General features: G+C 44.7%; 1 pseudogene; it reads left to right on the top strand.

Moving 5' to 3' along the window:
* The first annotated feature begins 17,335 nt into the window (after window positions 1-17,335).
* Window positions 17,336-19,321, top strand: LOC144148323 (uncharacterized; annotated as a pseudogene).
* The last annotated feature ends 2,696 nt before the right edge of the window (window positions 19,322-22,017 follow it).

Raw genomic sequence — 22,017 nt, 5'->3', positions numbered from 1 at the left:
CCGGTGATTTTTTTCTCGGCACCGTAATTCACGCACACCGCTTCAATGCTTCGCAGAACGCGTTCATACGTAGTAGCTGTTCCTTCACCTGGTATGTAGTTAGGTAGGGCGTAAGCAAAGGGAACTCGCACAAGTGTAGTCGAGTTGCATAAATAATAAAGCTGCTAAATAACATTTATTGGTTTGTTGCACCCGTCATTCGACGTTTGTTTTAATAAGTGTTGATGCCTTTTCTTTCGCTTATGGTCACCGCGTCACAATCAGAACGAAAGTGGAATTCGTTTTATATATATTTTGCATTTTTAAAAGCACGTCGTTTTGGTCTTTGTACGTACCCCATACGTAGCGACAAGTGACCTACTTGCGAATATTGGGGTCTCACTGTTGTTCTTATTCGTTATATCAACAACACAAATTCGTTGTAATGAAATTTAAATTCTGCTATTCTTACAAAGCAAATGAATAACTGGCGTAGTTCAAAACGCTTTTAAAATCGTCACTGTCTCGTTCAAGAAAAAAAACCATTCTATCCCAAACATTTAATTCAACCTGGCGCCTTTGGATACCATGTTCCATAGGACGATCTTAAGGAACATTTTCTGAGCGGGCAGGTTTCGCGCTAGTGGATCTGCAGTTTCATTTTTAGTACGATCCGCTTATGGAGAAGTGTAGTGATTCGGCGCAGACAAGTTCCATCTGCTTTGACAAGCGCAATGGCATCTAAGATGTCCTCCCGATAATTACACGACGTAGTCTGTTTCTTCATGGCTAGTTAACAACGTAAAACGCAGCAGTCATGAACTTCTTTCGAGATCCGGTAATACAGAATATGCTGCACAGACAAACAGGCGTGTAAAGTTGGGTGTGTTTAAAACCCGAGTCACGCGTGTAATCCAGTCATAACAACGCTCAGTTCTCGAACGTCTCGGGGACGGGAGTTAAGTAGGCTCACAGTGCTGTCATGCGCAATTACTACAAACGATAATGAAGTAAATGATTGCTTATTAAGCACCCTTTGCTACCTTCTATGGCACTACGACATCAACGATGACGCCATTGATCTTTCTTGTATGTCACATATTGTATTAGTGTGGCAAGGTGGGCAAGTTGAAACTGCATCTTGGATGGAACCAGAGCAGACAATACGGGACGCGGAAAAGAGCAGTCAGGCCAGACACCGGTCAACTCTTCTGGTCTAACCTTCAGGTCAGTACACGCGCTGGTCTAAAGCCCCTGTCCTGTGTACTCTTCTGTGCACCCGTATTGTCTGCGCTGGTTCCATCCAAGACACCGCATAAACCTGTATTGTGAAAAGAAGGCTCAACTGTGGTATAAACTACTGACCTTGTCTTAGGGGCGTCAATGAATGCCGAAAATATTTGATTGCTCTATAGCTGCGAAACTGAAATGACTAAACGTTGAATATTTATAATTTGGTTAAACATCGGGACAGGCACAGTGTATCATTAATAAAACAAGTTTACACGTGTCGAGGGTTCACTTTTCCGAGATGACTTATTTTCCCTCTCACCCTGATGTTTTTGCAATGTTTATACCGTCCCACGCCCCAGGTACCCTTATTTTTTCATTTTAGCAACAGACGACAAAAATGAAGCCTAAAAAGCTTTGCAAACCCTTTCATCGTAACATACACGCGAACCAGAAAACACACATCGATGTACCCCAAAATGTTTGTTTTATGAGAATATTTAAAAAGGCATGCGAGGGAAAAAGTATATGTAGTCTTTGCAAACCGTACGTTGCGCTAACAGGAAAAGCTGCAGTTAGCTAGGTTACGGATAGGCCATACACATGTAGCGCACTCGCACCTGCTCACGGGATCTCCAAGACCTCAGTGTAGCAGGTGTGGGCAGGGCCTATCCGTGATGCATCCTCATTAAATTTAAAAGACTCGACATTACACGACGCAAACACTTCAGGGAACGCTACAGACAACATATTCCACTACATCCCTCATACGTTTAGGAGACGATGCCATCTTTTCTGTGCAGCGCACCTTTAGGTTCCCATGAGAAGTTCACGTCTTACACCTCATCTCATACCACCCATAGTTTTACCCCTGGTTCTATACTCCAGCTACGTTATTAATTTGTTAACCAACCTTGGTCTTCACCCTGGCCCTTTACACCAGGCGTGCTCATAGTCTTTAACTGATTTTATTTGTGTTTGCTCCTATTCAAATAACTTTGTGTTTGGCGCTCTTTGCCCTTGTCGCCCTTGCGTCATTAAGCTCAAACCGTCATCATCATCATCAAAAACTGCACTAAATACCCACGCAAGCTTCGCAAAATAGCATTGGCGCCCTGTACTAGATAAGCTTGGAAAGCGGTCGGCATTGCCCCTAAGAGAGCGGCAAGAACTTGAGCTAGAAGCCTCCACAGTGCCGCCTGCAGTGAAGGGCCTGTGCTAATATTCTGGGTGTGATGGAACATACCCGCGAAGGGGAATGACACCACATTCTACGCGAAAAAAAGCCGAAGCTCAAGGCCAAGCGCCTGCTGATGAGTTGGAAGAAGAAGAGGTGAACGAGGCATGGGCGCAGGGAGCGAGACGGAGCCAGGGAACAAGGCGGACTGAACGGGGCACGGCTCTGTGCGACCTCACGGCAAGACGTCTGGTCTACGTGCCACAGTGAGGCAAGGCCGTCGCCAGTCTCCGCTACGGTTCCGGGCGTCGCCACCAAGGCCCGGGACATCGTCGCCAGCACGGGCCACCGTCGACCGGGCTCCGGCGTTCCGAACGGCGCGTGACCGCGCGCGAGGCGGGAGCAAGGCCGTCAGCGGACCCGGCTGAAAGTCTTCTGGCTTCGGAACCCGGGGTGGCAACCTCAACGACGCGAACACCGCTACGAGGGCAACGTCGCACCCGCGTCCCATACAACCGACTGTGAGCGTTTCCTGCCCTCGGGACGTTTACGCGGGGACGGTCGCGGACTTCGTAGTTGTGGGCGCTGGAGCGGGCCGCTTGGGCTGTTTTTATTAGCTGAGTTTTCTCCATAACGCTTCGTGAATTCCCTTTGGTCATTGCTTAAACCCTCTGTGCTGTCCAGTCTGTAAATATAATGTCATTTCCTCGTCCGCACGAAGAGCGTTCCCTCCGTTTCGTGTGATTCGGCCCATTTCATTACACTGGGCACGTGCTGGTCTTCTATCACTGGCTGCACTATAAAAGTAAGAATTAAGAAGCAAAGTTCACGTCGCTCTCTCAAGCCGGGAACCCATGCGGCAGCGGCAACTACAGCACCCTGCTGGGCGGCACGATTGCTGTGGTCGTGCGACCCCATGGCCTGCAAAATTCGGGCAAAGACTGTAGGCACCACCACCACACAATTCAGATCTAGGCAGGGCTCCTGAAGCTTAAGCTTACTTTAGATCTTAAGCTAATAAACATACCTTCCGAATAATAAACAACTTTAGAATATTTTGCATGGGAGCATGCTTTTGCAAATCGCAGACACTCGAATACGCCATGGCCTTTTCGCTGACCTTTTGTCTCGCAACAACACTCGTGTACACATATTCCAGGGAAGTACACGCCCTCGCACATGCTCTGGAGAAGTGCTACAAAGTACCTGATGTACAGCATACTTAAAAAAGAATTAAAGCGGAAATAAATACGTTTTCTAGTACTGGCTTACCAGTATCTCTGTAGAGGGTGCCGACATTTTTATGAGCATACGTCGCACTCAGTGGGTTAAGTCTGCCATACATCGCATTAGAGCCAATTTATCATGAGGGCTGGGCATACTTCAAAGATTTGGTGACCCCTGCTTCGACTCTACTGACGCGGTCTTTCAACTCAAAGACCAGCGAACGCGAGAGACTAGAAATGTATGACATTACGGGGAGCGGTGTGTGTATGAGCAACGCACCGGTCAAGGGGGATGATAGCAAGAATAAATTGGTTGCTAGTGCCCTTTCATTAGGTCCGCAGACGTACCACTGCTGTTTTTGTCATGCGTTCGTGTTCTATGTTCTGCAAAAGAATGCACTTTGAGTGAATTATATTTCTTCTTTATACATTTATGTTTGGAGGCTAAACTCCTCATGTGCTCGGGATACTGGTGTCTCCAGTCGTCGTCATAATTATTCTATGTACTCACGTTACCACAACATTACGACCCTCGTTTTCCGGCACCTCGCGCTACAACGTAAGGCGTACAAGAAGAAAAAGATGTGTAGTTGATAAAACCGGATTAAAACAAACATAATTTGGAGATTTGTACAACGCTTCCTGTCCGTGTCAGCAACCATTAGGAATAAGCACAAGCTGTTTGTAGACGGATTATAATTTGTGTTACACTCAAATACCTACCGGCTCTTGACGCTATGCCTGATCCAGTTTGGTGGTTGATCGAAGCAAGAAAAGGCATATGTACCATGTGGCGGGGCGTCGTTCATTACTGATGGCGAGCCCCCAGGACGAGACGGGGGCATTGCACCTCGGTCTCGTTTACCCCTGCCCCTACGGCAGCCTAGGCAGATGGGGCACGCAAATTGCTTCAATCTGGTGTAACGCAAGACAGAGTGGCACCCCTTCAGCAAGCGCGCGATTGCTCCTCTCGCCGGCGCTTCGTCGGCGTCCAATCAGCGCACACAATGTGACAGGAGGGAGACTTAAAATATTTGAATTCTCTAATACCCGGCCTGCTTAGCCACTGCCCGGATTTCAATTTATTGGAGATGACCCAGGAATTTTGTCCTTTTGACAGCTAGGGTTGGTTATATGTTTTTTTACTTTCAAGGGGCTGCAACTTCTGCCGTTTCTTTACTGGGAATTAAAGCTTCACTTGCAAGTCATAGCCTTTCTTGTTTCTCTCCTTCCCTTATTTTATCGTAATGCGCTCTTTGTTTTATAAAGCAGGGTCAACTTGCCCTATTGACAGTGGTTCTGGTGTATTCTACAAATAACGCACATAGCACACCCTCTATCGCACGTACAGCACTTAAAAAATAGCACTCGTCCTCGGAGTCTAACGGCTGTTTCTCTCTTTTATATAGTGGGTGTTTGAATGCGCAACTATGTAGCTCTATCAATTGTACACTGCTTGAGTGGCGTCCGGTTCCATAACTGAAACTCGAGTAGCGCACAAAGCCAATTAGTACGATGCAGACTAACGATTAATGATTCGACGTTATAGTGAGGGGTATTTCATTCTGGCTCATTTTGTACGCTCAGCGACGAGGCACCACGAAGATGTGCAACGCCTTCTCCTAGAAAGATCGCGGTGCCATGCCGTCTGCGCAAGCTATGCAAGCTGGAACCTCCTACGGGATGTAAAGGGATGTTGGTGCCGTTGTGTGGGCTTCACTATGTGTCAAGTGCACTTTTGCTCCTCTCTAGATGTTCGTCCTCTCCTTTAGATTTTGTTTGCTGTTGAAATGCTGTTTTCACTGGGTTACTGCAATGGCGTCGTGTTTTTCCCGGTAGGCACGTCTGGTAGGAATTAACCGCAGTGCATGTCGGAGCCATCGAATCAAAAAGAAGTTTACACATTTTAAAACAATTTAAAAAGTGGTGAGGGGAACAGGACGACACTTCGACTTCCCGAAGGTGTGATTTGAACGAGCTAGAAATATCGAGCTTTTTGTGTATTATTTTTTGTGCCATCGTCAGCCACAATTCAACCTTCTGGAATTCCTTCTACAAAAAAGATTCACTTAAAATATACAAAAATGAACGCTGAAGATGATTTCAACAGATTTAATGGAGGGGGAATGTAAACGTCCTGCGCTTTGAGTGCCACAATAACACGGGTTCTGTCGAAGCACTTTTTATACCGTTACTCACTCAACATTGGAACCCACAGATTCGTGAACGATATTTTTGTTTCAGGATATCAGTGTTTACAGATTTATACTAACCCCGAAACAGCGGAACGTGCCTCGAAAAAAAGTACTTTGCCCTGAGTGGAACTCAACGATTACTCGAATACAACCAATTACGGCTGTGCAGGCTCTTCGAGAAAACAATCCCCAGTAGTGGTAACAAGTGCATTGAGTCAAGGAGAACGGGAAATGTATAGCACCGCGGAATAATTTGTAGTGTTGATGTTTACAGCCGCCACATGTTAGATTAGTTGAGCAATTAAAATTCTTGTAGCATGATTGTTTCAGTTGAAAATACAAAAACGGTGAGTTTTTAAAATTTGTATTAACAGTTTAGGAAAGGATTGCAAATTTTAGTACAAATTTTTTAAAAACAACTTTGTCTTCTTAAGTGTAGAATAGTATATTAAGTTTTGTTGTTTTGACTTTAAAAAGATTTAGTTTTGTCTTTTGTAAATTTAACACAGAAAAAATTGTGTTTTTTGGAGTTTGACTTAAGTCAAGTGAGCTGCAAAGAAAAAGATCCTGCGGAAGGTCTGTACATATCTTTGTGTGGAGAAAACGCAGCCAACGCTGTTTGATTGCGTAACACTTGTTTTCATGTGGGCTGCGCCCCAAAACCTATACAACCACCCATTTTCCCTATCCTGTGATTTGGTATATCAGAATAGTATACATTAATAAATATAACCGTTTATATAAGAGAAATTAGTTGGTATTCAAACTAGCAATGTGGCATGTAGGTTTGAACCTTACTGGAAAGAAAATGTTGTACTCAATATTCACCTCTTTGCCTCCGTAATTGGAGCAAAAGAGACCAGTCTTCATTGGGTCAGCCGCAATGTGTAGCACTAGTGGTCAAACAGCCACCGCTTCACCCAGGAAAAGTCTCGCAGAAACAAAGTTCACTGCACATGATTAACGCGTAATTCCAGAACACATTACATTATGCTAAATGTAGATAGTACTCATATAGGCGTGCTCACGCGAAGCCTTTTCTTACGCAATCAAGACAATAACAAGAGAATAGTTCATACTAAGTTTAAATACAGCTACCTTCGCTTGATGTGTGCTGGTTGCGAAAAAGCGTTTATTTTACTGGTTTCGTGCATATGCTACACACCTTTTATTATGATCCGTAAGGGCTTTCATATTCAAGTTGAAAATATACTCAAATATACGTGAAAATATACTCAAGGTTTCCTGTGTAGCGTACATTTTTTGCCTTGAATTCCCACACTGTGGCAGTGGTTGCTTCGGCAGGCGTACGTTACCCTCCGCTGTCTAGGTTTTCAATCGCTGATTCCACTTTGCGTTCTGGCCGTTTCTCGCGGATTATTTTGCGCATATCGCCTGCAGTGCTGTTTACGTAACATTGGCCTTCACGTAACCCGCCGTTGCCTCCTAGGCATACAAGCGCACTCGTTGGCTCCTACTGTCAGACGACGCGGCAGAAAGCACTGTGGAATGAGTGCTTCAACACGCAGACAGCCGGACACCAGATATTTCTTCCCAAGTAACCGCTTCCGCAGCCTGGCGAGTGAAGTTCGTGCCGGTATAACTTCGCCTGTTGCAACTGGGTAAGTTTTTTCGGCATCAGCGAGCGCACTCTGCTTGCCGTGTCGTGAACATAAGACAAGCCGTAAAACAGCAGTTGTAGGCCCCTAATATCAGACCGAACAGGTCGGAACGCAATGTGGAATCAGTGATTACAAACGCACATAGCCAGGAGCCACGCATTTCTTCCCGAGCGACCCCTACATGTTAGTCGCTAATACAATTGTCACAGTAGCGTAGCTAGCACGCTCTGTGGGGTTTCCGTGTCATCCACCTGCCTTCATTTTTTATTCGCATAGGACTCGGTCAGTTTTTCAACCGCACATTGTCAGCGCATCTCTCATAGGTCCGCCAGGTTCCTTGCGTATTCCCTGGGAACAACGCTAAAGAAAATAAAATCAAACGAAAGCTGGTGCAGTCTCACTGTTCCAGTGCTGGGCAACATCATAACTGGAATACCTCTGAGTTGGCTGCTTTGCATGTTATTCGTATAGCAGTGGTTAAGCGTACCAACTACTGGCCGTCAGCGGAGCTCTCCTGGATAAGCCAGCGTCTCCGCTAAATACCAAGGAAGCGCACGCACAAACAAGAAGATAATCAAATGAAGCCTGCCGCAGTCTTACTGACCACGTCACGGGCAATGTAATACGCAGAATTCTTCTCTGTCTCTCTGACACACATCTCGCTCTCCCCGCATCTCGCTTTCCTCTTCGAGTTTCTTCTGGGTCTCTGAGCCCGATTAACGCTGGTATGGTGTTTTGCCGGCTCCGGAAGTAACAAACATCCCGAATACCTCAATGTCTAAACTAGTTTGGCTCACCCATGCCCTGAAGGCGTTTTCGTGCACACACTGCAGTCAGTCACAAGGAAAGAACATGACCACAATGGTGTAGAAGTTGTCTAACACTTCCCATGAGTTACCAAGGCCAACCTTGGCCCTCACTCTCCAGCAAATGTAGACCACCCGACTACAGCGGTGGTCAGACGAGTGATACAGCCAAATAGAGCTATAGCGGTAGAGCTAAGAATCAGCTCCGCTGCTTCCCGATGGCGTTTTCGACAGCGTCTCGCACAGGCGAAAGGGTTTGCCGGGTTTCGTGGTGGCTGGATTGCCAGTTTTCGTGGTTGACAGGTCATTTCTAAAAATATGCATCCAGGTGTTGAAACAACCTTGGGATGCTATTGGTACTTGACATAAACGCCCTCATTGACGATTTTGAAGGAACAGAGACTGTAACAGACACCTTATGGTAGACTCATGGGAGAACCAGAACGTGATCTTAGTAAACGTGGAACAAAAATGCGTGGGTCAAGTCACATGGGAGTGTGGTATGCGGTGTCGAGTATCGACTACTGCCTCCTCGACGAGCGAGTTTAGTAATGATTTGATGAAATGAGCATAAATAAAGAAGGACGTCAAAGTGTAGTCAGTGGCCATAAGCACATACAACTTAAATATGGAAAACGAGACCGCAAATGGGCTGGTCGAGTACGTACATAAACTAAGGCAGTAAAGAAATTGCGGCTATAGCCAAAAGTGTAGAGGCTTATAATGAAAGAATTCCTCACCAGAAATTGTAATATATGCTCAATAAAACTACGCACGAAAACACAGTCAAGGCAGAGAGCCGCAACAGAGTGAGGGGAGAGAAAACGCGAAGAATGTGATGGAATGTACAAAAAAGGAAGGTATAGAAATGCGTGAACACGTTTTGGAGAGCGGAGGTACTTCAGAAGGGTATGGGCGCACCAGGAAGAGCTGAACCTAAAGTGGAACAATATAAGCAGGTAAAAGTTCGGGTAAAACAATTAGTGCCGGCTAGAGTAGAGGGTGACTGCGAGCGATGATTTCCGCAAATAAGAAGGACGGATAGAAATGCCCCCAAAACGTTCCTGACCCTGTGCGGACATTGGGGAAACGCACGAGAGCTCTAGAAGGTGGTGCTATAAAAAAAGATTGAGCCGTAGATTCACAATGGATAGAATAGATTGGCGCACCCTTGTGAAGTTTTCAACACTGAATCCTGTAAGGTGGTTAGATTGACTACATAAAACTGAAGCCAGAAGTTCTGGAGATATAGGGGAACAAGTTCAAGTAAAAAAAGTACACACGAAAGATTCCTAAAAATACCGCAGTTGGCACGGAATGATAACAATTGCATTAATCAACTAATCAAAGTTGCTATGAGAGATCAGCACAGGTATGCAAATAAAGGCAATACCACTCAGGTGACAAATGAGCACGATAAGAATATTTTTTTCAACGCAAATACACAAGAATAAAACCGTGTTTCTAGGAACTAGTCGCCGTGATATATTTCCCTAACGGAAGCAACAATACATGTTAGTTTCGAGAGATATCTGTGAACAAAACTATCACACGGAACGGTTTTTTTTAATGCTTGTTGGTTTGTGCGGGAATTAAATAGCAGAAAGATGTCACTTTATGCACAATTAACCTAAATTGGCGGCAAAAGTTGTCCTTGCGTAAAGAGTTTCAACAAAATCGCGAAAAAATCAGTGAGAAGTATATCATATATCTGATTTGCACATGGACCCGGGTGTTATAAAACAAATACACAACTTCAAAGTTCTTTCAACAAAAAAGCAGTTTCTGTTTGCACTAATTTTGCGTTGGCGTTTCACATTTCCTGCCCAAAGATATGCAACCGTTTTGCTGTACTGCTCAATTCAAAAAGTACCATTGTTTGTACCTGCAAGCGGAAACACAATTTTAAGGGTTTCAGATTTGTTTTCGGGGTATCGATTTTGTCCTTGTGCACCTGCACCCATCCGCAAAAACTTAGTAAAATCCCTATAAGACGAACTCGAAGAGACTATGGAAGTTTGTTCACCGGATCAGACGTACAACTTAACAGAAGCAATCCCAAAATAAGAATCCACAACATGCCCAGGTGCATGAAAATATCTTGCTTTAGACGGTAAATGAAGTATACTGAGACTGGAGGAAAAAAACAAAAACAATTTATTTGACTGCGCAATTTCGGGGACGACTATCTTCAAGCGCTGTAGCCTGGTTTTATCCAAGAAAGGTGGCGATAGTGAGCAAACACCCGTTAGTTCAAGCTTCAACGCAGAAGAAACAGAAAGGAAAATCTTGTGCCTCTTGGGAGTGACGTCGTAGGATTCGCGATGCGAACGTACACGGACTCACAAGCCCCCTCACAGAAACGGCATCGGTTAGGAGAGCTACTACATTCGCCGTTAACCAGGTCTCCATCGTCGCTTTTTTTACTTTTTATCCGCCTAGCTTTGCGCCTGTCCCCTCCAGATAATTTAGGAAACAAAAGGCACCCGCACGTTTTTTTTTCTTTGATTTCCGGCTGGTTGCAGGCTGGGTGAAGGGTGGGAGTGGGGTAGCGTTATCAGCTCACCTTTTTTTCTCGCTTCCTACAGTCCTCTGGGCGCACGTACGCTGCGCGCTGCCGTTATGTGTTACTTTTCTGTCCCTCTCGTCACGTGAGTGCCCGTCTATAGCCCACCGAGACTACCATGATGGCTACCAACAGCAGCCAGCAGTGATGGTCTCCCTGAAATGTGTCGTCTTAACCGAAGAGTGCTTTGAAGACTCTTTGTCTTAAGCACCATTTTTTTCACTGGTTTTACACAAAAAAAAACCTTCCCAGGTTGTTTTTGCTGTAAGTGAGAATTCTCCTTACAAGGGTTTGTGTTAGAGCTCACTGCATTTTGTTTTTGTTCAAAACCCATCACTTTTCTGCACCTGTATTTTTAAAATAAAAGCGTAAAATTTTACGTATCGTGCGAAAATAAATACCAAAAAATTATGGGACTGCTAACAAGATAACTATACAGGCTCACTAATGGCTGCACACCGAGTAGGTAGAATACTCTATATATAAGATTGTCTACAAATGCTCGTAACATGGCATTTACAAACTTAACTACTGATGGACAATGTGGGAGAAATTTCTGAGTTTTTTAAGTTAGCTGTAGGGCCCTGCAGTGTATAGGTTTTAAAGTCACAGCAAAACCTAGTGTCATATCTTTGAAATGTTTGTGTATACAGCAACAAACCAACAAAATATTTCTCGTTTTAAATGCCTCCAAGTTAGAGAGCGACCAAGGAATAGGTTAATATTATTCAGCAAATCCCAGCAAAAAAGTGCATGAAAAAGCACCTGGAGTTAACTTTTCTTTCCTTTTTGCGATCGACAAATCTAAAAATACTATTTCGTAGTTTTTAAAACATGTCTTTTTTGTATAGAATAATCATTTCATGTAGTTACAGACTGCTATGTGTTATACACTGGCGATGTTTTATGCGCAATCGAAGAAAGCCGTTTCCTCAGTTCGATACCTGAACACGCATTTCATCCGTCTGGTTGCCCCAACGCAGTGAATAGGAGGGAAGGTGTGTGACTGAATACCGACCTGCCACTAAAATTTGAAAGTTGCGGGTGATTGGTTGACTTGTTTGGTAATGGAATTATTTATGTCCGACATCAGCAGTGGCTGGCCAGTAATTTCCTGATGACTTAATCGCGATCATCACCCGATCTATATTCGTGTCTTTAGTGGGTTATCTCTGCCTCTCTAGTGGGCAACGCATGAGCCTATACATGGCCCATACATGGTGATGGCCCACGTTGACCTGTTAATTGCTGACAAGCTAAAGAAGACAACGGTTGTAAAAGTGTTCCGATATGTTGACGATTTCTTGGTGTTGATTGGCAGTGGCGTAGAGGCGTTTTCCCTAGATGTGGCACAAGCGTTGGCGATTTTTGAGGCATGTTTTAACCCCCTAAAGGTTACACACGAGGTCCCTAAGCAGTGCAGTCTCAAATTCTTGGACCTGAGACTTCAGTTCTCGGGAAAACACGTCAGTTGGATGTATGACCCCCGCAGCCGGAAGCCGCTACTGCCATTCAGGTCTGCTCACACCAAACAGGTGAAACGAGCCATTGCCAGCAGCTGTCTCAATAGTGCCTTGAACAAAACATGCGAGCACCTTATGGAAACCAGTTTCCATTTGCAAGTGCGTCGCCTAAGGTCAGCAGGTTACCCCGCAAACTTGGTTGTAGCGGTGGCCGACACAATTCGTTCAAAGCAAAGACGGGCTGGCATCGGGCAAGGCGAAGAAGATAACCAGGCGACCCACCAACCTAACAAGATGGTGGTTGTTCCCTACGTACACGGCATTTCACACAATCTTAAAAAGATTGGTGGAAGGGTTGACGTCAAAGTTTTGATGTCTGCTCCGGAAAAACTGTCGCGGCTTTGCCTTGTTACGTGCCCGGTTCCGAAGGAAAAGAAAAAGTGCGGGGTGAAGCACCAAATTCAGTACGTCGATTGCACTGCGGGAGTGGTGTATAAGCTCCCATTGTCTTGCCATAGGGCCTACATTGGACAAACAGGACGGTGCCTTAATGAACGCCTACGTGAGCATGCCAATCGAGCGAAAAAAGACACGGGCGGGAACCTCGCCAGTCATTGCCAGAACTGCAAGTGTTCGCCTCGATTTGATGAATGTACAGTCGTCTTTCGCGATCCCGATCAGCGCACACGGGAGATTGTGGAGGCGGCTGAGATACATCGTGGTGGCAACGATTGTGTGAGCACGACCTCGGTATCGTTATCAGCAAAAGACCTGGCCTTCCTGGGTACGCCCATGGCATGAGAAGCGTGTGCGCGCCTGTACAGTGCGCACATACTCTAGTTTAGGACGATGCGCACATGCACTGTTTTTTTGTATTTTCCCCTTTTCGTATATATATGTTGTTTCGTAAATAAAATTTCCAGTTGGAAGTTGCGCTTGTCCCTGTGTCATTCTTCTTGTGTCTAAATTTGTTGCCCTTTAAATTTTCACTATGGAGTACGGTGCGCAACACCCTTGTCTATAACACTGAGTTCAACTTCAACTGGTCACTTCTCAAAACTGCGGCCTCAAACGTGTCACAAAAGGCGTTGAGGTCAAAGTATATTGTCAAGACTTCAGAATGACACAATAGTTTTCTTCAAATGTTTTTCAGCAGAGGCAAGATAAGACAATAAGTACGAAACCTGTGTTATAGACAAGGGTGTTGCCCTCTGTACCAACTAGCTCGAACCCTCACGTTGTTATGTCCAATCACAGCGCATGCGCGCTGCTCCGCCTTTCGACTACCTCTGCTCTGCAAATCAACCCTGTCCGCTCTACGCTCAGTTGCTTCTTAGGTACTGCGCCATCCGATGACTGGAAATGGACGCCAACGATTCCGTCAGCAAACTTGCTGGCACACCTTCAACTAGCGCCAGCCAGCACACTGTCAGAATCGCGAGCACCTCCGAAGAAAAGGCTGCACAGAGGAGAGCTCACGACGCCGAACGTAAACGGCAGTGTCGAGCAGCGGATTCCTCGATTGGAGAACGAGAAGCCGCTTTGAAACACCAGCGGCGAGTAGCTGATCCAGATGGCGTTCGGCAACGAGACAACACTTCGAAACGCCAGCGTCGAACAGCGGATTCCTCGCTTCGAAAACGAGAATCCGCAAAACGTTCCCCACTACTCGATAAATAAAGGAGACATTTATTGCGCTACTACACGTGTCTTTACTCTAACAACCAATTAACACGCTACTACTCCACGGCTTTGCATCCCCTCAGGGTTCCCACGTGAGAAGATGGTGTACTTTTTTCAATACCGTGGATTTTTTGAGTGACACGGACCTATATGTGTCGGAAGAGCTGGGTCTGGTGTGTGTAAAACGCACATCCAAAGTCTCGCTAAAACGCAAGTTGTTGTAGGTGACATAACATATCGCAATTCAACCATCCCAAAAAAAGCCTCCGTCGCATGCCCCCGCGCGAGGGACACGAGTAAATGCAGAGCATTGGGGTCATTTACGCGGCGTAGGGTTGGTGGTTGGGGGGGGGTGGTAGTTGTTGGTGGTGGTAGTTGGGTGTGAGAGAGAGAGAGAGAGAGAGAGAGAGAGAGAGAGAGAGAGAGACGTAAGTAGGTAACGTCAACTTGTTATTCATTGCCATCACTTGCACCCCCCCAATCGGTGGGATCTTTATTGTTTCTGTTCTTCTTTTATCTCTCGAGGGGGGGGGGGGGGCAGGGGGGGGGGGTGTTCAGTCGGTTGTCGACGTGGGGAATGCCTCTGGATTTACTCCTGTCCCTCTCTGCGGGGCCTCTGCGGAGGCGTGGTCGTGCAGATGACGAGTGTCGATTTAGCGCACGACGAGCACGACCGCTTTGTGGTCGCTAAAGTGGACGGTGAGGGGGCCGGGAGTAGTGGCTGGACACACAAGAACGGCGGCACGCTTACGACGCTTGCGTTCGGCGTCGGCAGCGCGCCGCCTCGCCGCCTGGTCTTCTGCCGACGTCGACGAAGACGAGGGTACGATGTCTTGTACAGGTTCCGCGACGCTGATGTTGGATTGCGTCGCGGTACTAGTTGAAGGTCTTGCTTCCATCGCTTATCAACTGCGACCGCCGACGAACGCAGAGAAGAGAGCGCAGGAGTTAACTGGAGTGGAGCCCGCGCCAACCCGCTTTTAGGGGGTGGTTGTATTGCGGTAACGTGTAGTGTTTGGGGGGTTGGTGCCATCAGGTGTACACCACGCAGTTATCACGCCGCTAGCACGCCGCTGAGTCGCCAACGCACGCCGCTGACGACGTAGTTTGAATGAGTCAAGGATATAAGGCGCGTTCGTAGCCTTTGATTCTGTGTCGTTTTGTGGCGCAGTGGGTAGAGCACCATGTACCTTGCGTTCCGCCCGGAAGGTCGTGGGATCGAAACCAGGCGCCGGAACTGTTATTTTTTTTCTTTTTATAGTGTAGGGGGAGGCTGGCTGCTGCGGATGCCGACGCACGGGTGACATCGTGAGTTATACAAATGCTCTGCAGTTAAAAGACGCAACACGAGCAACTGTGGTGCCGCACTCGAATCAGGCGCACAATAGGGCACAGACGGATTCCACGTCGGTGGTCATTTCTCTATGTCTGGAAGTTATCACAGGTTTCCTAACAAAACAGTTTGGCTGGATTAGGGGGACATCGCACAAAACTGGGCCACCTGTCATCTTCTAACATAACGTAAATATCACGCTATATTAAACACCAATACTGTCGCAACTTTAAATATTTATAAAAATTCATATTCCTAACGTTTGTTTTTGCTTGCAACCAAAACAGCAAACGTTTATGTAAATACACGTTATTTAGGTCAAAACGTTTGAGGCATTTTAGCATATATTGCTTAAAAAAAGAAAATATTTAAATTTAATTAAACTCTTGAAATGTTGTGACAGCATTTTCGACTTAAAGCGTCTAATACTTTGCTTATCAGTATTGCGTTAGGTGATTTGTACGGCCGTCTCCTTCTATCGCTGTGGTGTAACTGTTGTCGCTGATGGTTAAGTTCGAAGGCTCTGTGTAACTCTTGTCGCTGTAGGTTAAATTGTAAGCAGGGTGTATTACGGATATTATTGAGTTATAAAGGTAGGCAATGTTTAAGAAAAAATTAAATAACCTTTGTAAAGTAGCCTATGATTGGGAGTTTATTAAGTGGATACTGTTGCTTCTACGCCGCGACAGAGTACTACCTAGGGCATCTAGTTTCACCGTTATACCGCTGAGTACTGTTAATTACTAGGGAGGAAAAATGTCACTATATAAGATGATCACCACATTCCCTCAAATAGTTGGCTCCACCACAGAAAGTTTGTAAGCTCATTCAAACTAGAACCTATTCTTCATTTGTTTTTTTAGACGTCTTGACTACCTTCAAAGGGGCACGCCAGCCACAATCCTGTTCATAACAGCATAATTCTGCACGCATAAATTTAACCGTGACCACTTCATGCAACGCTTGCAGACATTGTGACGTCGTTGACAGCACCGAAGGGTTCCACATCATTATTTATTTATTTATTTATTTATTTATTTATTTATTTATTTATTTATTTATTTATTTATTTATTTACCTAACTATTTATACTACATACATGCTGCAGCCGAATAGGGCTATCGCAGGAGTGGGTATGTACACAGAGCGCAATAACGCTATTCTGCACGGTCAATTCAGAGATAATTGACAACTCAATAGAGCTCGCGCATGTTTCCCGAACTTGAAACACAGAAGGTAACAATAAATACATAAAGGATTGAATTCTACAAAAATTCACGCACCACAACCAGATTAAATTACACAAAAATATTTCTATAGGCAATGCCCTAATTTCACCTGTTAGCAAATTCATTTTTTCAATTGTTAGGGGGAGGAAGCTGTACTTAAATAGATTAGTGTGTGGTCGAAAAGGTTCAAGGTTAACCTTGTGGCTATTTCTAGTGCATGTCAGTCTATCAAGAGAAAAATAGTTGTTCTCCAATAAATAGCGTGGAATGTTCGTTAAAATATGCAAAATTTTAACACATTCGTGATCACGTCGTATGGACAGGGGTTCTAATTCTAATGTGGCAAGGTTATATGACGGGAAGAAGTTCCAATCGAAACGGCGGCAAATGAAGCGAATTGATTTCTTTTGAACTGATTCAAGCATGCTAATTTCAAACATTTTATGACGATTTCAGATACTGCAGGCGTATTCTAGGATAGGTCGGAAGAGCGTTTTATATGTTAGCAATTTTGTTTCCGGTGGAGCTTCGCGCATGTATCATTTAGGTAGCCAATTTTTTGGTGCTTTGCTGCATGTATCTTCAATGTGATTAGAACACCACAAGGTGGGTACGAAGAAAACACCTATGTACTTGTATTCAGACACCCGCTGTAGGGATGACTCGTTGAACGAATAATTAGGGGGTGTAAAGCGAATATGCAATTTTGGCGCAGAAAAATCGAGCGCACTAGGAGGAACAACCCTGTGGAAGCGCGGCCTCAAGCGTCCGCTCAAAACAATTTAAATGCCGCTCCGAAGTGTGCGGCGTGCGCTGACGTTTAAAAATGGCGGACACATTTCAGACATCGGTTCAGAGGACGGTGTGCTTAGCGTTGTTTTTCGCGGTTCGCTGCATTATTTCACTTTTTTTGCTTGCGTCTGTGTTTCCAATATATGTACTGTATTATATTCTTGTATATTTTTGAAATTACTAACTTTAAGAAACTGTCCGCTCGTGGTTCGCTTGTTGTATGTACCGTTTTTGTGAATGTTTCCACAATTACGGTCGTGCATGCGTTGCCTCTGCTTCGAGTTTCAAACGCACTGCGAGACCAGAAAATGGGACGATCATCCCACAAATGAACCTAAAAGAGAACTTTCAAAGGTATTCATTTACTACCAAGCAAAACAGCAAGAAACCGGTTCGACAAAGCGCAAGCTTCGCGAAACTAGGTGAGAGGCATCGTGGTGCATCTTTCGACATAGACGGCGCAATTAAAACTGGTTACGCCTGATAGACCTCGCTCATCTATGTAGCTTTTTGGAAAACGTAGCTGTGTATAAAAAGTGCAACAAGGGAGATATTACTTTGGAAGGGGCTATTGACAGGCATAGAGGTTTGGCGTCGTCCATAAATGTCACCGCCGCGAGTGCGATGCTCTGAATGTGCTCGCTACATCCAGGCGCACTTCTGGCAACATCTTTGAAGTGAATGAAAGGTTCGTGTACTCCCTTCTTACCTGCGAAAAACGGTTGGCGTCGGGTCTCACCATGTGTGCTGTGCTCAATCTACCGCCAACGCCAACAAAGTTTTCGTCGTACAAGGTAAGGCGTCTTGACGCATCCACGACCACAGTGAGAAATAGTACTGCAAAGCTGCCGAAGAACTGAAGAAAGAGGCCTTCGACTCTGATGGAGAGCTGGAAACTGCGGTGACGGTGGATGGAACATAGATGAAGCGTGGTTATTCTTCACTGCATGGTGTCCTAGCAGCAATATCGGCTGACACATGAAAGGTGCTGGACTTTGGATTAGAATCCAAGTTTTGCCACATCTGTCCTTGCAACCTTCACACAGATAACAACATGAATCGATGTATACTTACCTACGATGGGCCATCTGGTTGAATCGAATATGCTGGAGCTGTAAAAGCTATTGGACACTCTGTTCAAACGCACCAACTAATGTCCGCAAGTTACATGGGTGATGGAGACTCTAAGGCATACCTTTCTGTGAGAGACTCACAGCCCTACAAGAAGGCCATAGAAAAGCAGGAATGTGTGCGACATGTGCAGAAGGGAATGGGCACGAGGCTTAGGTACAGAAAGAAAAATTTGAAGGGGGAAAAGCTCGCCAATGGTCTGCCACTTTCAGGGAAAGGACGCCTCCCAGAAGAGGACACCGACTCCCTTAAGGTTTACCATGGCAAGGCTATCCGGGAAAATGGAGATAGTTTAGGTAATATGAGACAAACTGTGTGGGCAATATACTTTCACAAGTTATCAACAGAAGCCAAGCCCCAGCACGGACTCTGCCCAAAAGGACCATCCTCATGGTGTGGGTATAATCGGAGCCTTGTTGAGGGAAGCGTGACCTACTACCACAAACACAACATTCATGACGCCGTGATGGATGACCTCAAGCCAGTGTTAAAGGCGTTGTCATATCCAGGTCTTCTAAGAAAATGTCTCCATGGAAGAACCCACAGCACTAAGCAGTCACTCAACCACCTCATCTGGTGCTGCTGCCCCAAAACAACATTTGTCAGCGCTGAGACAGTGAAAACAGTAACTAAAGGTGCTGTAGCATACTACAATGATAGCAATTCCGCAATGGAAGGCAGTTCTGGAAGCCCTTGGAATTGTTACAGGTGTGTTTTGTTACATTGCCTTCGACAGGATGGATAAAGAGCGTGTTGACCGAGCAGAATTTTATAGCTCGATCGAAAGCAAAAAAAAAAAAAAAGACGAGAGAAAAGGAACACCAAGACAGTTTTCAGAGGCACCTTTAAAAAAGCCAACAGTGAAATGTATTCTCCTGGTTCATTTTAAGCATACGTAAGCAGTACGCAAACATAAGCGTTCATTTTCCTCAAATTGGGTTTTTGGTACCTTATTCACCTCCAGTAAACTTATTCTCGGATGGTACGGGGTCACTTACATTGAAAGTTTGCGCGCATGTTCTACAACAAATCACAAATATTGTGAATTAAAACAATTACGTTAACCTAAATTTTACTACTGCAAAAAGGGTATACTACAAGACATTTCCTTACAGCTGTGTGCATGCAGTGACATGTTTTTGCGCTCCTACTCGAAGTAGGGTATCAAAAGTCGTTCTTTCAGATCAAACCAATTGGTTATTTTTAATAACATTGCACGATATTTTCACACTCCTCTTTTTTGTTCAAGAGAAAAGGTACATTGAAGTAACCAACACACCCGAAATTTTGGGACTTGGCTACAAGAAAGATAAATCTTCTAGACCCAAACAAGGTGTTTCATGTTTTACCATGTGGTATCTTGTCTGCGCACAACAAATTTGATGAGAATATCTGGAAGCGTTTCGGAAATATATCGTTGAATTTAACATGTATCATTTATACTACCATATCGCGTAAGCAAAGAAACTAACTGCGCCTAGTCAAGGATAAAGCTACCGTTTTTGCAAAGTTTATATTCATTTGCCATTTATCGCACCAATTGCAAAACTGAGTAAAATATTGGTTAGCGGCAGTATGGTCATCATTGGTGTTAATTACGTTACACATACCATAGTCATCTGCATAGAGACGGAATTTTGCGGATACATAATTTGGCAAATCATTTATGTACAATAAAAACCAAACTGGTCCGAGGTCCGAACCCTGGGGAACACGAGGCGGCACATTCACTCCAGACGAGTTAGAGGAATTAAACATTCTGGGAGAGGGAACATAAAAAGCTGGCAAAACAATCAACTAAAGCAGAGTTATAGGTATGACCCGAAATTTATAAAACAGCTTTTAGTGGGTAACGGTGTCCAACGTGTTAGATAAGTCTTTGGAAATAACCGATTTGGTTACCTTTATCAAGAGCATAGGCAGTCATTATGAAATTCGACAAGCTGAGTGATTGCGCTAAATAAACGACGGAAACCATGCTGTACATCCCACAAAATGTTATTCTTCAAAAAAAGTCCATAATATGACTAAAGATTATATGTTCAAGAAGTTTACGTAATTGAGGTGTCAATCAAATCGGACGATAATTCAATGGTGACTGCTTGTGGCCGCCTTTACACACGGATAAAATGTTTGCCAATTTTTAGACTAACGGAACAGTCCAGGTAGATAAGGAGTTTTCAAAAATTACGTTCAAGTGCCGGGTGGTCCAAACACAAAATCTAACCAGAAAACCATTGTTAATTCCATCTGGACCACAGGATTCCTTTTGTCTAAGCGCGATAGTAGATTCAAGAGCCCATCTTGAGAAACGGTAATATCGCCGATTGAGTAACGTGACCCCGTGACCCGTGTGGAAAATGGGGTATCTTGAAGTTGTCTGTTATAAATAATGAATAAAAGTACTCTTTGAAGGTAGTGGCGATAGGTAATGAATCGCTTGAAGGGACCTTGTTTATTAGAATGGTGTTAGAGAGGCCGAAGAGGGCGAAATACAACTCCAAAATTTTCTAACGTTACTCTTGAGTAAACCTTATAACGCTACCTTAAAGTAGAAGTCGTTAGATGGGTTCTTTTTTAAGCGGAGCTCCTCCTTGGCATTTTTACAGTCAGCAATTTTTACTGGATCACCGCTTTTTTTACAAGCCTTAACCTCGCGACACGAGACGACAGGTGAAGTACGTCACGCGAGATCCAAGGGAGGCGGGGATTCTTTTTTTTGTTGTTTTGAACGGGAGGAACGCTCGACACAGGTTGAAACATCACTTTCGAAAGACGCCACCTAAGTATTCACATAATTAGATACACTGAGCTGTTCGAACTCGTCAAAAGTGTAGCCTAAATATTCTGTAATGGAGGAGTCGTCGGCGCGTGAAAATCAGGAAATGCAGAGTAAACAAAACAATGATTGTGAACAGGAACGGGTATGGAAACAAGAACGGCTCTGCGGTCTTAAATACCATCAGTAACCTCGCTTTCAAAGCCATTATTTAATAAATGGGGACTAACAAAAATAAAATCCAGAATTGCCCCACCTCTTATATTAGCTTCCACGGTTGATTTTACCAAAAGGTAAACAAAATGTGAGAGCACTTTGTTTGTCTCTCCATCTTACCCGGTAAGCAATAACGATGGCCACAGGATAACGGGAGCGTTGAAATCACCGAGGCAGACCAAATTTGAAGAAGGCAAGATAAGCTCGTGCCTGAATCAAGTTAAAGCGAGTAGCTGAGATATGTTTGATGTCGGCGGACTGTAGATGACGCCAAATACAATAGAAATGGTCCTTCAAAAGACCTTGCATCAAACGGATTCGGTGTCAGGCTGGCAAGAGGGAACTGATTATTGAAGGTCAGACCGAAAAATAACGCAACACCTCCTCCTCTTCTATGTCGCCGATCAGTTCTACGAACAGTGAAACCTGGTGGCGTTATTTCGCTGTCGTAAACCTTATCGTGTAAGTATGACCCAGTTACGCCAACAATATGTGGTGAACGGGTGGAAACCAGTGAAAGGAAATTAGGAAATTTGTTAATTAGGCTTCTGGCATTTACATTTAGGATGCCCATAGGCTCATGTATATTA

Source organism: Haemaphysalis longicornis, unplaced genomic scaffold (assembly GCF_048455015.1).
Source record: "Haemaphysalis longicornis isolate Haplotype H1 unplaced genomic scaffold, Haemaphysalis longicornis Haplotype H1 scaffold_8, whole genome shotgun sequence".
Lineage (NCBI taxonomy): Eukaryota > Metazoa > Arthropoda > Arachnida > Ixodida > Ixodidae > Haemaphysalis > Haemaphysalis longicornis.
Note: the sequence above shows the minus strand (reverse complement) of the source record. Positions and strands in the feature narration are given on the sequence as shown.